Raw genomic sequence first — 12,814 nt, forward strand, 5'->3', positions numbered from 1 at the left:
GGGCTGGGGGCGGAGACTGGGACTGGGGCTGGGGCGGAAACTGGGCTGGGGCTGGGGGCGGAGACTGGGACTGGGGCGCGGGGCTGGGACAGATATTGGAGCTAGAGGTGGAGGCTGTGGCTGGGGCGGGGCTGGGGCGGGGACTGGGGCTGGGGGCGGGGCTGGGGCTAAAATTGGGGCTGGGGGGGTTGGTTAAAGAAGGATAAGGAAAAGAAGAGGAAGAACCATCGAGAACAAGGAAGAATTAGAGGAATAAAAAGTAGGGGAGGAAAAATAGGAACAAGGTAGGAAGAGAGAGATGGAGAAAGAGAAGTAAAAAAGCAAAAGCCAGAGGAGGGGGCAATGATTGCTTTGGGCCCAGACTTGCTCCTCACTCAGGTTCCCAGGTTCCACTCCGGTGCTGCAGTACAATCAGCTTAGAGCTGATTATCATGGCTGACATAGCAAAGCGCCTGCCTATTTTTAGATGAAATTAATCATTTTCTCGTGTTATTTTTGGTTCAGATAATGGCTCCAGTACACAGCAGCTTCTTCATTAGCTGCCAGCAAGAATGTAAACAAGGTTGAATCTCCGCTTGGCAGGTTCTATATTCAGCTCTGCCATCAGGAAGCTGAATTCCCTGAGAAAGCTGGCTCTCCCACAGCCTGTGAGGGGCTGCAGGGGGTGCTTCACCAAACCAGTGGATGGATCCCTGGGAGTTGGAAATGACTTTGATCCCAGGGTTTGCTTTGTTCAATTGCTCTTAAAGCAGGCACGACTTAAGTGGGCACTGCTGACATTTGGACTGGATCGTTCTTTGTTGTGGGACACTGTTCTGTGCATCATAGGATGGTCAGCCACAACTCTGGTCTCCACCCACCCCATCATGACAACCAAAAATGTCTCCAGACGTGGCCAGAGGTCCCCTAGGGCACAAAATCGCCCCCAGTTGAGAACCTCTGGTTTAAATCAATAAATTAAAGCAATAATAGTGTAACTCAAATTAGTGTTAGGAGCACAAGCTTCTAACCACTTAATTGCCCGAAACTAGAATTTCCAGGCTGCCTCATTCTGTGAAAGAGCAGAATGCTCTTATTTATTTGCTCTTGCCTCCAGGTTGCTGGTGATGACCCGTGAGAAACAAGCTGCTTTGCCAGGCCTTCCACTGGTGGCCACCTTGGCTACCCCCACCCTGGCCTCAGAGAATGCCACTGCTCTCCCCCACCTGCTTCATCCCAAGCAGGCACCAAGCCCTCCTTGTAAACTCTGCCCAGCAGATCACAGAAGCAAATATGTTCACTAGATATTACTGAAGCTCAGTGACACTAGCAGGGAACCACAATAACAAGATAACCCACAAGCCCTGCTTTGACCCTCCCTGGCCAGTGCTGGCCTTGTGCTCGTTCTCTCTCTTAATATCTCTTCATGAGACCTAAGCCAGCATGCTCTACCTCCTGGAATCACTCTCTCTGAGTTCACTTCATTGAAATGTGACCAACTGTCCCCCTCCTTGCACCCAAGGCTCCCAAAGCAAGCAATTTTATCTAAGTCCAGACGGACACTCACTTCCCAAGTCCTCTCCCACCTCTTCAGGAACCACCATTCCCAGGATGGCTGACAGTGGGAACACACACAAATCTCTGCTCTCATCATGGAGTGCAATCTGATGTTGCATCCTGAGAAAAATAATCACTTACCAAGCTGACATCAGAATCTCTCTCAACTCTGGGCACAGCAGACATAAACCGTCAAGATCAAGTCCATTTTTCCTCAGTTTCTCCTCACCAAGATTAAACTGAAACACTGGGAGGCAACGCCCTAAGTCAGTGATCCAAATTCAACGTGACAAGTTGTCCTGCAAACCTACAAGGAGCACGTGGCCCAGGCTGTGGTGGTGAAGGAGGCATTCGTGGTAGATGTGAATGAAGCGCTAGGAGTATCATGAAAGGTGACCGAAAGTTAACTAGATAAAGTTTATGGGGGATGGGGCCCAAGGAGAAACAGAAACCGATTCCCAAAGCAAAAATACACCATGGTGGAGAGCAGCCATATGTATTAAGAAGGACACAAAACAGATTTTCAAGGGTGTACAGAGCAAGGCAGATAGTGGTACGATATCAGAATTGGACCACGTCAAATTCTGACGTAAGGAGAAGAGAAAGAACCTGGATCTGATGATTTGATTCTAGAAGACAGTCCCAAGGCTTGTGACTGGGCTGCTCTGCTGTGGCCCCTCCATAGCTGGTAACTCCTCAGACATACCAGCCATAGTTCCCTTCAAAAAGGGGCACCAACTTTAGTTTTCTATCACAAAGTTATCCTTTATTTTCCCAACTATAAGGGGTAGGAGGAGGAAAAACTCTTCCTTGCATATGTTAGGCCAGCGTGAATGAGAGCTTACAATCAGAACCAAGGTGGAGGGCTGGCCAGCACCTCCCTGTGTTCCAGAGAGCTTGTTCCCTTGGCACTCCTCTTAAAGGACCTTGGTTGTCATTGTAGAACCCATGCTGATCCTGGCCTGGAGACGCAGACACACACACACACACACACACACACACACACACGCACAGACCGTCGGGGAATATCTGCTCTCCCAGATGAGTTTGGACCACTAGCTCTACCACCCTCTCCTTCCAGGCCTGAACATGAGGAAAGAGTCAAGGGGAGAGCTCTGATCATCCCCTCTGACAGTTGTCCGGTGTCAGTGCTATTATCTTCTCTTAGCCACAGCCTCTTGGTGGATGATGGCTTTCATACAGGATCTCCTAACCCAAATCCAAATGTCAGATACTGGTAACAAAGCCTTAAAGAGAGCCTAAAATAAGGTCGGATTGGGTTACCCCAATAGGCTTCTGGGGAAGAACAGTGATCCTCACATATTCAAGGTTCATACCATGCATGTCTGATGAAAGTAAACCACCACAGAAGGAAGACTGGGGATAAGTGCTACCTCCAAGAGTTTATTGCTCTGGTTGAACAAATACCAACTCAGATACATGGGCCAGGGAGAGATTGTAAAAGCAAAAAATCCTTAAAATCTAAGAGGCATGTTTATTTAAATTTACATCCAAATGTGAGGCCAGGAATGCCAGTTACCTTTCATCCATGTTCCAACTCTCTTCACCCAAAATTGGCTGGGGCATTGTATTGATAAGAATGCTGGGACAGGGTAAAGTCTCCCCAGAAAGAAAGTGATAAGAGCAATGATGACTGCCACAGGAACAGGAGGGGTGACTCTCTCTGCATGTGCCCAGAGATGGGTTGTTAGTCGAGATTCTTTGAGTTTCAGACAACAGAAACTGAACTTGAATTTGTTTAAGTACAAAGACAAGAAGTTATTGGTTCCTACAAAACACAGAATGTAGGGAGATGGGCTTCAGCCATACGGTGAGTTTCAGCCAGCATGAAAGCCAGCAGGACTTTCTCTCCTCTCACCTCTCCATGCTGCTGCTTCTATCAAAGTGCTAACCTCATCCACTTCCACTGAGACCTGCTTCTTTTATGCAGTAGAGAACAGGGCCAGAAGCTGACTCAGAACTGCATTCTTGGGTAAAGAGAGGACAGATTTCCCTCTTCTACTTCCTATTTAAAAATAACCACAGGGAAGGATACTGATTGGTCTGGTTTAGGTCATGTGTTCATTCCTGGCCCAGTCACAAAGGTCCAGAGCAGGGGACATTATAATTGGCCCAGGCTTGATCAGGTGTTCCTCTCCAATATCAGAATGTTGCTTTGTGTGTGTATATAGGCACGTGTTTGCACCCGCACACACATGTGCATGTCCAAGTGTCTGGAAGGTAGAGAAAAAAAATCGGTATCTGTTACTACAGATATGCTCAATTTAAAGTCCTCTGAATCTAAGTGAAATTTTTGAAACTTGAGAAATAAATATCTATTTTCTAAACCCCCTTTTGGAAGCAACTTCTGTTCTTTCCTTTTGATTTCTATATCATTTCATCTGTAACCCCTTTAGACTCTTTATCTCCTTGGCAACTTATTTGAGCTTTCCTAAAAAGCCATGCCTACCTGGAGATCAGATCAGATAAGAACAGCTAATTCTTCTCATCACCAAATTTTAGCTTGCTTGTTTCTGTTCCTGAGTACTTTGTGTTCCTGCCTATTAACATATATAAATGGGTACTGCTCCTATCTAAGCCAGCCTCATGTCTTACGCTTTAGACCCCATCCTCTCTAATCTACTCAAAGATTTTGCATTTGAAATGATCTCACCTCTCTCTTATATCAAGCATTTCTCTCTCTTCTTAGATCGTTGCAATTAACATATAAATATACCATACTTTCTTCCATCTTAAAAAAAATTTCCCTTAACCCCATGTCTCCCTCCAATGACTGCCCCATTTTTTTCTCCTAATAGATAAATTTATTAAGAGTAAACTCTGTTTTCTGTCTCTAATTCTTCACCTCCTCTTTTCTCTTTACCTTACTTTTGTCAGGATTTTGTCTCCACCACCCCACTAAAACTACTCTTGTCAAGTTCCCAACATCCTCCATCTTGCCCAATCCAATAGATAATTGTCTTTATGTTACTAATTTATGAGCATAATTTGACATTTACTTGTGTGTACCTTCTCTACTAAATGCTTTTTTCACTTGACTTCGTTACAGCACATTTTATTGGGTTTACTCTTACCTACCTGGCTGCTCTTTCTGAATCTCCTTTGCTGGGTCTTCCTCTTGCTCATAACTTTGTTAAAAAACCAATGTGCTTGACTTTATTGTCACTCTACACTCTGGGGAAATGCAACTGTGGCTTTAAATAAAATCTATATGCTGACTAGTCTAGTTCAGAACTCCCTTGATCTCCCTCCTTGCATTTTCAATGGCGTGTTCAATGCCTTCATTAACATGCATAATAATTTTGAACTTACTAGGGCCAAAACAGAACTTGCCCACCCCCACTTCACACTCCTCTCCAATCTACCCCATCTTGTTTAATGATGCCACTATTCACCCAGTTGCTCAGTCTGTAATTATAGGAATTATCCTTTATTCTTCTTTTTTCCTAACACTTCACATCCAACCCATCAGCAAGTTCTGTTGGTTCTGCCTCCAAGACACACTCTGAATAGAATATTCTCTCATCACCCCCACTGCTACCAACCTAGTTCACATTACCATCGAATTCCACTTGGACCACTGCGAGAGCTTCCTAATGGTTTCCCTACTTCTACTCTTCCTCCTCAACACTCACTGTCCATATAACACAAGAGTGATCTACAGAAAATACATTCAGATTATACTTCTTCCCTGCTTAAAATCCTGCAAGAGCTTCCCAGTATATTTTAAATTCAATTCCAAATCCCTACCATGGCCCATGTGATCTTGCCTCTTCCTTCTTCTCCATCTTCTCTTCTCTCCCTTATTCCAGTGTTCCAATCACACTGATCTTTTTGCTATCCCTCCTCCAGACCAATATGATTTTCTTTCCAGCGCCTTTACCATGTTTTCATTTTTGAGAAATGCTCCTCTCACCCCAGTTCTTCACATAGCTATCTCTTTGTCATTTAAGTCTCCTTTCAAATGTCACTTTTTTTAGGAAACATCTTCTCTAACCACTTACATACCATAGTCACACTTATTAGTACCTCAGAAAAATATTTGTCCCATAGTAGTGTTTTATTTCGTTTATGGTACTCATCTGAATTACACCATTTGTTTATTTAGGTATCTTTCTTTTCCATGTTTTCCCACTGGAATATGAGCCAATACCATTTCTGTCTTGATTTAAACTCATTTATTTGCCTTTATCAATTCCTTGATCAATACCTGGTAGTAATAAATTATAAATAAATACTTGTTGAATGAGAAAAATAAATGTTCCTTTCCCTGTCCTTTTCATAATAGATGTTCAATAAGTGTCAGTTGAATGGAATGATAGAAGGAAGAATGGGTGGTTAAAGGGATGGAAGAATGGATAAACAGATAGATATATAGCATCAACAAATTCAAAATCTCCCTATTACTGGCAAATACAGAGTAGCAACTAATTTCCTTTTTTTTTTTTTTCATTTATCTTTTGCTGTATAACAAACCTGCCCAACACTTGGTGGCTTAAAACAATATTTTATTATCTCTCATAATTTGAAAAGTTATTTGGGTGGCTTTTCTGATCCACCTGATGTTGGCTAGGATGCTAGGGTGGCTGCATCATCTGAGGACTAAATTGGGCAGAACATCCATGATGACCCATTTATCTGGCTAGTGTCTGATGCTGGTTTTTGACTGAGAGTTCAACAGGGACTGTCAACCAGAGCGCTTATGTTTGTCATCTCTGTGTCACTTGGGTTTCTCCCAGCATGGCAGCTAGTTTGGAGGCATCCTAGGAGTAAGTGTACTAAGAGATTCAGGCAGAAGCTCTAAGGCTTTTTCTGACCTAGACTTGCAAGTCCCATCACATAATTTCTGCCACATTCTATTAGTTAAGCAATCACTAACATCAGCCTAGATTTAAGCTTTGACCTCTGAAGTGAGGAGCAGAATTGAGGGCAGCCATCTTGTAGACTATCTACTATACACATAAACAGGCAGCCCACTGGATTTGTTAGGGAAATTACAGTTACTAGATCCTAGTCCTTCTCTACTCTTTATGAAAACTTCTTCCAGTATTTGCACCTATGTGTGTTATTTCAGGTCAATTAGATCTTCTAGGCATGAATGAGTAGAAAAGAAAACTTTCATAAGTCAAGACTTCGTAACTCATTGGTTGCATATTCATTATCTGAAAACTCTTCAGAATTCTTTGCCTTTTCTTTGTTCCAAAAATTTTTATATATTGTTCCAAAAATACAATCTTGTTTCACTCTCTTTAAATTATTCTGTGAATTCTAACCGGGGTTCTCTGTTTTTTCCATCTCTATGCTCCTGTCACCTGTTCCCCTTCCCCGCCACCACATCTCCTCATTACCTCAGATAGGCTTATACAGGAAGAAAAAGTCATTTCTAAAATAAGAGCTAGAAAACAGGATCTGAACAACCAAATGCAGTTATAAATCAAGGCACAGAATTAAGAGTTGAATTACTAATTCAACAATTGAGCTCTATTCAGTTCCACCATGTTTTCAATGGTTCTTGCTGGTTGTACATAAAAATCACATGTGGAGCTAAAGCAAACCAAGAAGAAAATAAAAATCCTGGGCTTTACCCAGACTTATGAATCAGCAGCATAAGATGTAAGGCTGGACACCTGTATTTTTTTTTAAATCTACAGATGACTCTGATAATCTATCAGTAGGACTTACCTCTCTTGGGTTTCAAGACTCCACACTGAAAGTAAAACCTAGCTCTTTTATAATTATAGTTTATCTTATTAATACACACTTATTATTTTTCTATTAAAGAATAGACTGGAAATATCAGCTAAGTTTCCCAGTGTGATTTTTATGTTCCAATTTCTGGCTGAACATGTTTGTATATTTGTAAGGAAACTTAATAAGAAGATAGCTTTCAATATGCATAGATTCACTTTCCAGGCATCTTTTCAACATTGATCCTATTCTGCAAAAGACATTGACCTCACAAGAAACAGTTACAGCCAGGTTCTCACTGTGCTGAATTTCCTCAAGTGCATCCTGTAAGTGGGCCACAGCTGCAGCCAGCAGATTTTGCACTTCTCTTGTTCCTGCTGAGGATGAAATGTGCTGAGGCCAATAACCTGGTGAATAATTCATTTTCCCAAAGAACAATTTGTAAGCCTCAGAATTGCTTTTGCCAAAATAAACAGCAAATTTAAAAGATAGTAATACTTTCTGCATGTATATAACTTCCTATAATTTTCTAATTATTCTCCTAACAATGACGATGATAACTATAGCTAGTATTTGTGAAGAGCTTACAATGTGCTGGGTTTTGTGCTAAGTGCTTCAATATACATCATCTCATTTAATTTTCATAACTTTCTGTGGTGAATATTGTCATTTTCATCCCTCTCTACCAAAGGAAGAAACTAAGACTTATGAACATTACCTAACTTTCCCAGGGTCACACAGAATTTGAATCCACATGATGGTCATCATGCTAGACAGCCTCCCATGTCCGTATGTCCCTTTATTTCTTGTCAATCTATCTATCACTCTACTGTTGAATAGATAGGTTAGTAGAGAGAAATAGAGATAGAGATAGGTTCATCCGATAATCACAAAACATGGGTGATAAACAGAATCAAGTATTATGGTCTTCACTTTGCAATGAGAACACTTAAGCTGTACAGTTAAAACAACCTGCTCCCAGGTTCCCTTTGCTTAGGGAAGCAAAGTCAGTTTTCTGACTGGACTCCTGTGGTCTTCCCACAGTCCTGAGGCAACTCCAACAGAGCCAAAGGGACTTCTGTAAATCTGGCCTTGCAGCATGAAGAGGGAGGGGGCTGGTGGGGTGGGATTCGGCAATATGCTGAGCCCTATGATGACATTTTCAGCCAAGAAGAATGTTTTATCAAATCCCCATCAGCCCAAGACTAGATCATACCAAGATTTTGCAATATGAACATAATGTTCCCTACTGTCCGGGACCTAATCCTTTTCCATCGGGGAACACATTTGCAAACAATGGCTCCTAACTGATGAGGAACAGGATCCAACTCTTACTCCACACACCAGGACCTTTACACCACATTGGAGGCAACAGCCCTGAGGTTAAAGGGCTGCTCCGTGTCTAACCACTGTAGCTCTTGCTTGAAGGAAGGTTTCCCAAATGAACCCCCAAAGAAACCGAAAATGGCATGAATGTACATCCTGTTACTCAACACTCTCTGGGTTTCATAACGTGAAGTCAGGAAGAAAAGGTGCCAACATTCCTGAATGTTATAATCATTAAGGAGCAAACTCTAATGTTCCCACACTTGAAAGTTAAAGAGATGGGATTATTCCTCACTTATGGAATCACTGTAAAACCATATGGGCTGAATTAGGCATCCAACATGAATGCTCCCTACCATTCCCTCTGGGGGGCCTTGGGGCTCATCCCAGGCAATTGGCTTTAAAGACAAGGAAATCCTATTTGGAAACATAATCATGAGTCCTGATATTAATAAGTACTTTCTAACTTCAAAGCATTTTAATAAGTGTTGCTCTAATTAAATCTCATAACCTCCCAAAGAAGAGGCAAGCTTCATCATTTCCACCTTGCAAATGGAGAAACTGAGGCAGAGCCCTATGGAACACAAAGCCATAGTCCACCTGAGAGTAGAACCTCTGGAGTACTTAATGAGTTTTATGTTAAATTAAAATGTTGAACTGGGATTTTTCTGTTACCATTAGGTGAGAGCAAAACAAAGGCATTTAAGACTGTGTATTAGGATGATGAAAAGCATCAGACCAACCAGTTGTATGGTGTTGGCCTAGCAATTTAACTTCCCTAAGCTTTAGTTTCATCTCAAAAATTGAAATAATAATAAAGCCTACCATAATGCTTTGTTGTTTGGATTAAATAAAATAATATATGTTAAAGTTGGTGGCACACAACTGAAACTCAATAAACCTTAGCAGTTCTTGAAAAGCCAGCTCCTTCTCCTATGGCACCATTGAATCATTTATCTATTCACAAGTATTTTTTGATGGCCAATTGAATGTCAAGGACAGTGCTGTCTAGAAAGGATACAGCAATGAACAAGATAGACAAGGTCATTTCTTACATATGGAATGTATCTTATTTCTTACTGTGAATTATTTTTTTCTTACTGTAAATTAATTTACACCAAGCCTGGGCATATTCCATTGTTGATTTTGGTTTGATCTCACCATTTACATGGCTAAAAGATCTGTGACTGTTCTCTCAGCGGGACCACCATAGTCATTGTGCTGTCTGTGGTAGCTTTGATTGAGTTCTACTAGTAAATGCAAGAGGATTTGAAGGCAGTGATCTGATCTTGGCATCTTTATCTGAGGTTACCAAACAAAATCTTGTAGAATTTGACACCTACTTATTTTTGTCTCAGTCCATTCAGTTGTGGAAATCTGTTTTAGGTTTCTTTACACAGGTACTATGTGGGGCACTGTGCTGGAGGGGAGGTGCAAGTGGGAGATCCAAGTTGATACTTCAAGGGTCAATTGTGGTCATACAGCATCAATCGTGTTTTGAGAAGGTGCAGCATCAATAGGTATGGCATTCTATGAGGAGGGTGCAGAATTAGCAAAGGTTCTGGAAGGTTCTGTTCTGTGGAGCTTCTTATTTGAGGGTCTCAGGGGTCCCAGAACATACAATGCCTCGATGTCCTTCTAATTACATTTATATACAAATATGCACATACATACATGCATGCATTTTTTTGAAAAAACAAGTATCTATTGAGTAAGAACTAAAGAAGATATTTATTGAGCTTTTATTCAAGTCCAGAAATGCTGATGGATGCCCTAAAATGTATTAGCACATTTAATCTTCCTACAATTTCTAGAATGTAATTATAATTACTTTTAGCATTTTACAGAGGATAAAACTACTATTTGGAGGCATGAAAACCCACAGTGGCAGAGTTGGAATTCAAAGCCAATGTGGCTCACTATATTCAAAAGTTAACTCTACTAGGAAGGATGAAAGAGAGAAAGGAAGGAAAGGAAATAGAACGTGAAGGAAGGAGGAAAGGAGAGAGGAAACAATAATCTAGTAAACTCTAAGGCATGGCAAAAACAAAGTCCACAATTCACAGCCACATTTTAAGGCCCAAGAGTTTAGTGTTGGGACCCACTGGGAGGAGATGGGGAGGAACCATGTGGGAGAAGATGTGGTGGGAAAAGAAAGAGTTGGTGGGAATGAAGACCGAATGGCAGCCCCAACCTCCCAAGCCTTGCTGAGGAGAGCCCAACACCCTGAGCTGCATGTCAGTGACTGTGGAAATCATCTCCCAGGAGAGGACAGACCTACATCTGATGCCTGTGAGCATCCACTCCCTTGAGTCCTCCGAGTGAGTCCCAGCCAAGGAGTCCTTGCTGCCAGCTAAATCTTCTCATCCTTCAAGATTTAAGTGAAATTTCTCTTTCTCCAAGAAGTTTTTTATGAAGATGCCCCTACCCCTCCACCACCAACAGTGCTCTGTCGTGTCTGAAACCCTTGTAATTAGAAACTGTCAATAGCCACCATGGTCTTGTGTTAAACCTTTCCCATGTTTTCATTATTTAGGTACCACATTTTGAATCACCATAACAATGTTTTGAGAAAGTTGATTTTTATTCCCATTTTACCAGGGCCATCATGCTTAAATAATCTCTCAACATCATCTTGCTCCCAAGTGATAGAACAAGGATGCTAACACAAAGCCCAGATTTTTTCTGCTACAATGTAGCCTTCCCTGGTGTTTGACTGCTTGAAGATTCAGTCCAGGTGTTAAAGGAGCAATGATGGGAAGGGCCGGTGAGCCATACCAGACAGTTCTGAGAGAGGGCATTACAGAAGCACAGGGAAGAGGTGGAGATACTCCATGCCTGGAAGTCTGACCTGCTTTGGAAGAGACTCAGCTCAAAGTATGACATCATAGGGACTGTCAACAGGAATCAGAGATGCATATCCAAGGGCAGAATCTAATTTCAATTCCAGGACATTTCATGCAATAGAGTGTAAGGCAACAATTATTTGCTAAATAGAAAATTAAAGGCATAAATAAAGTCAAAGCTTAAACCACTGAGGCAAAAATCACACAGGCTCCAATTTCCTTCTGCTGCTTGTAGCTGCCAATTTGAAAAGAAGAAATCATGGGGATAGTAAAAATACAAAATCAATGGACCGTGGTTGATAGATGGTGATGCCTCTGATCCCACACATTGCCTCTACCCCCATATCAGCCTTTCCCCACCCACTGCCAAACCCAGACAAGCTGGAGGAAGTAAGACTGTGAGAAAGAGGCTCCTGTTTCTCTTCATAGGAACTCCACTTTCCTATGAATGAATTCCAGCACTGAGCATATTCTGGTAAAAAGAGCTTTATTTCCCTAGACTCCTGTACCTCCACTTATGCCAAAATACATTTCCTAAGTGTTTTAACCTTAAACACACACACACACTCTCTCTCTCTCTCTCGGTCTTTTTGAAATACTGAATTTGCCCCTTTTCTAGAACTCCTATTAAAGCTTCCTGTTTGATAGATAAGTAGTGACACATGACAGGGTATAAGCTGGTCTAAATCTTTTTTCCCATGGGTCCATATGTAAGGCACTGGGTCTGGATCATGTTTTACAAACCACTGCTTACTGAGATCAAGCACTGCTTATGACTTCCACCTCACCTTTATCCTCTGTATTCACTCCTCTCCTTTGACTTCTTCCCTATAAGTATCTCTCAAATCTTTTCCCTCCTCATAATATCCACTGCTTCATTTGCCCTAGACCATTGCAGAGTTGACCACCTTTACTCTACTCTCCACCTTGTACTCTCTACAGTTACAAGAATATGTTTCTAGTGGTTTCTAATCCATACATCTGATTATATTTTGTTCTTGTTTAAAACAGACAGTAGACTTCCATTGCCCGCTAGATAAAAACCATTATCTTTGGTCACACACACCAGAACCTTCACAGATCTCCTCTACACTGATGCCATTCATTTATCCTTTCACTTATTCATTTAAAACTGCCATCATTCTGGATACACAGGAAGTGCCTATAAATGTTTGCTGACTGACACCTACCTACATTATCTCCTCAAGGAAGCCACTTTGTCATTCCCAGCTGTCCTGAGGAGTGGGCAATTTGAATAGCGACCAACACAACAATATTCAGAAGGTCTTTCCCATGACAAAACTTTACTCCAACCAGCACACTCTGCCCTGGGATCTGGGGATACTCATTACAGGCTTAATTGTTAGCACACACCACCTTTTCAGTCTCCTCTAGCC

The sequence above is a fragment of the Canis lupus genome, chromosome 13 (assembly GCF_003254725.2).
Source record: "Canis lupus dingo isolate Sandy chromosome 13, ASM325472v2, whole genome shotgun sequence".
Classification (NCBI taxonomy): Eukaryota; Metazoa; Chordata; class Mammalia; order Carnivora; family Canidae; genus Canis; species Canis lupus.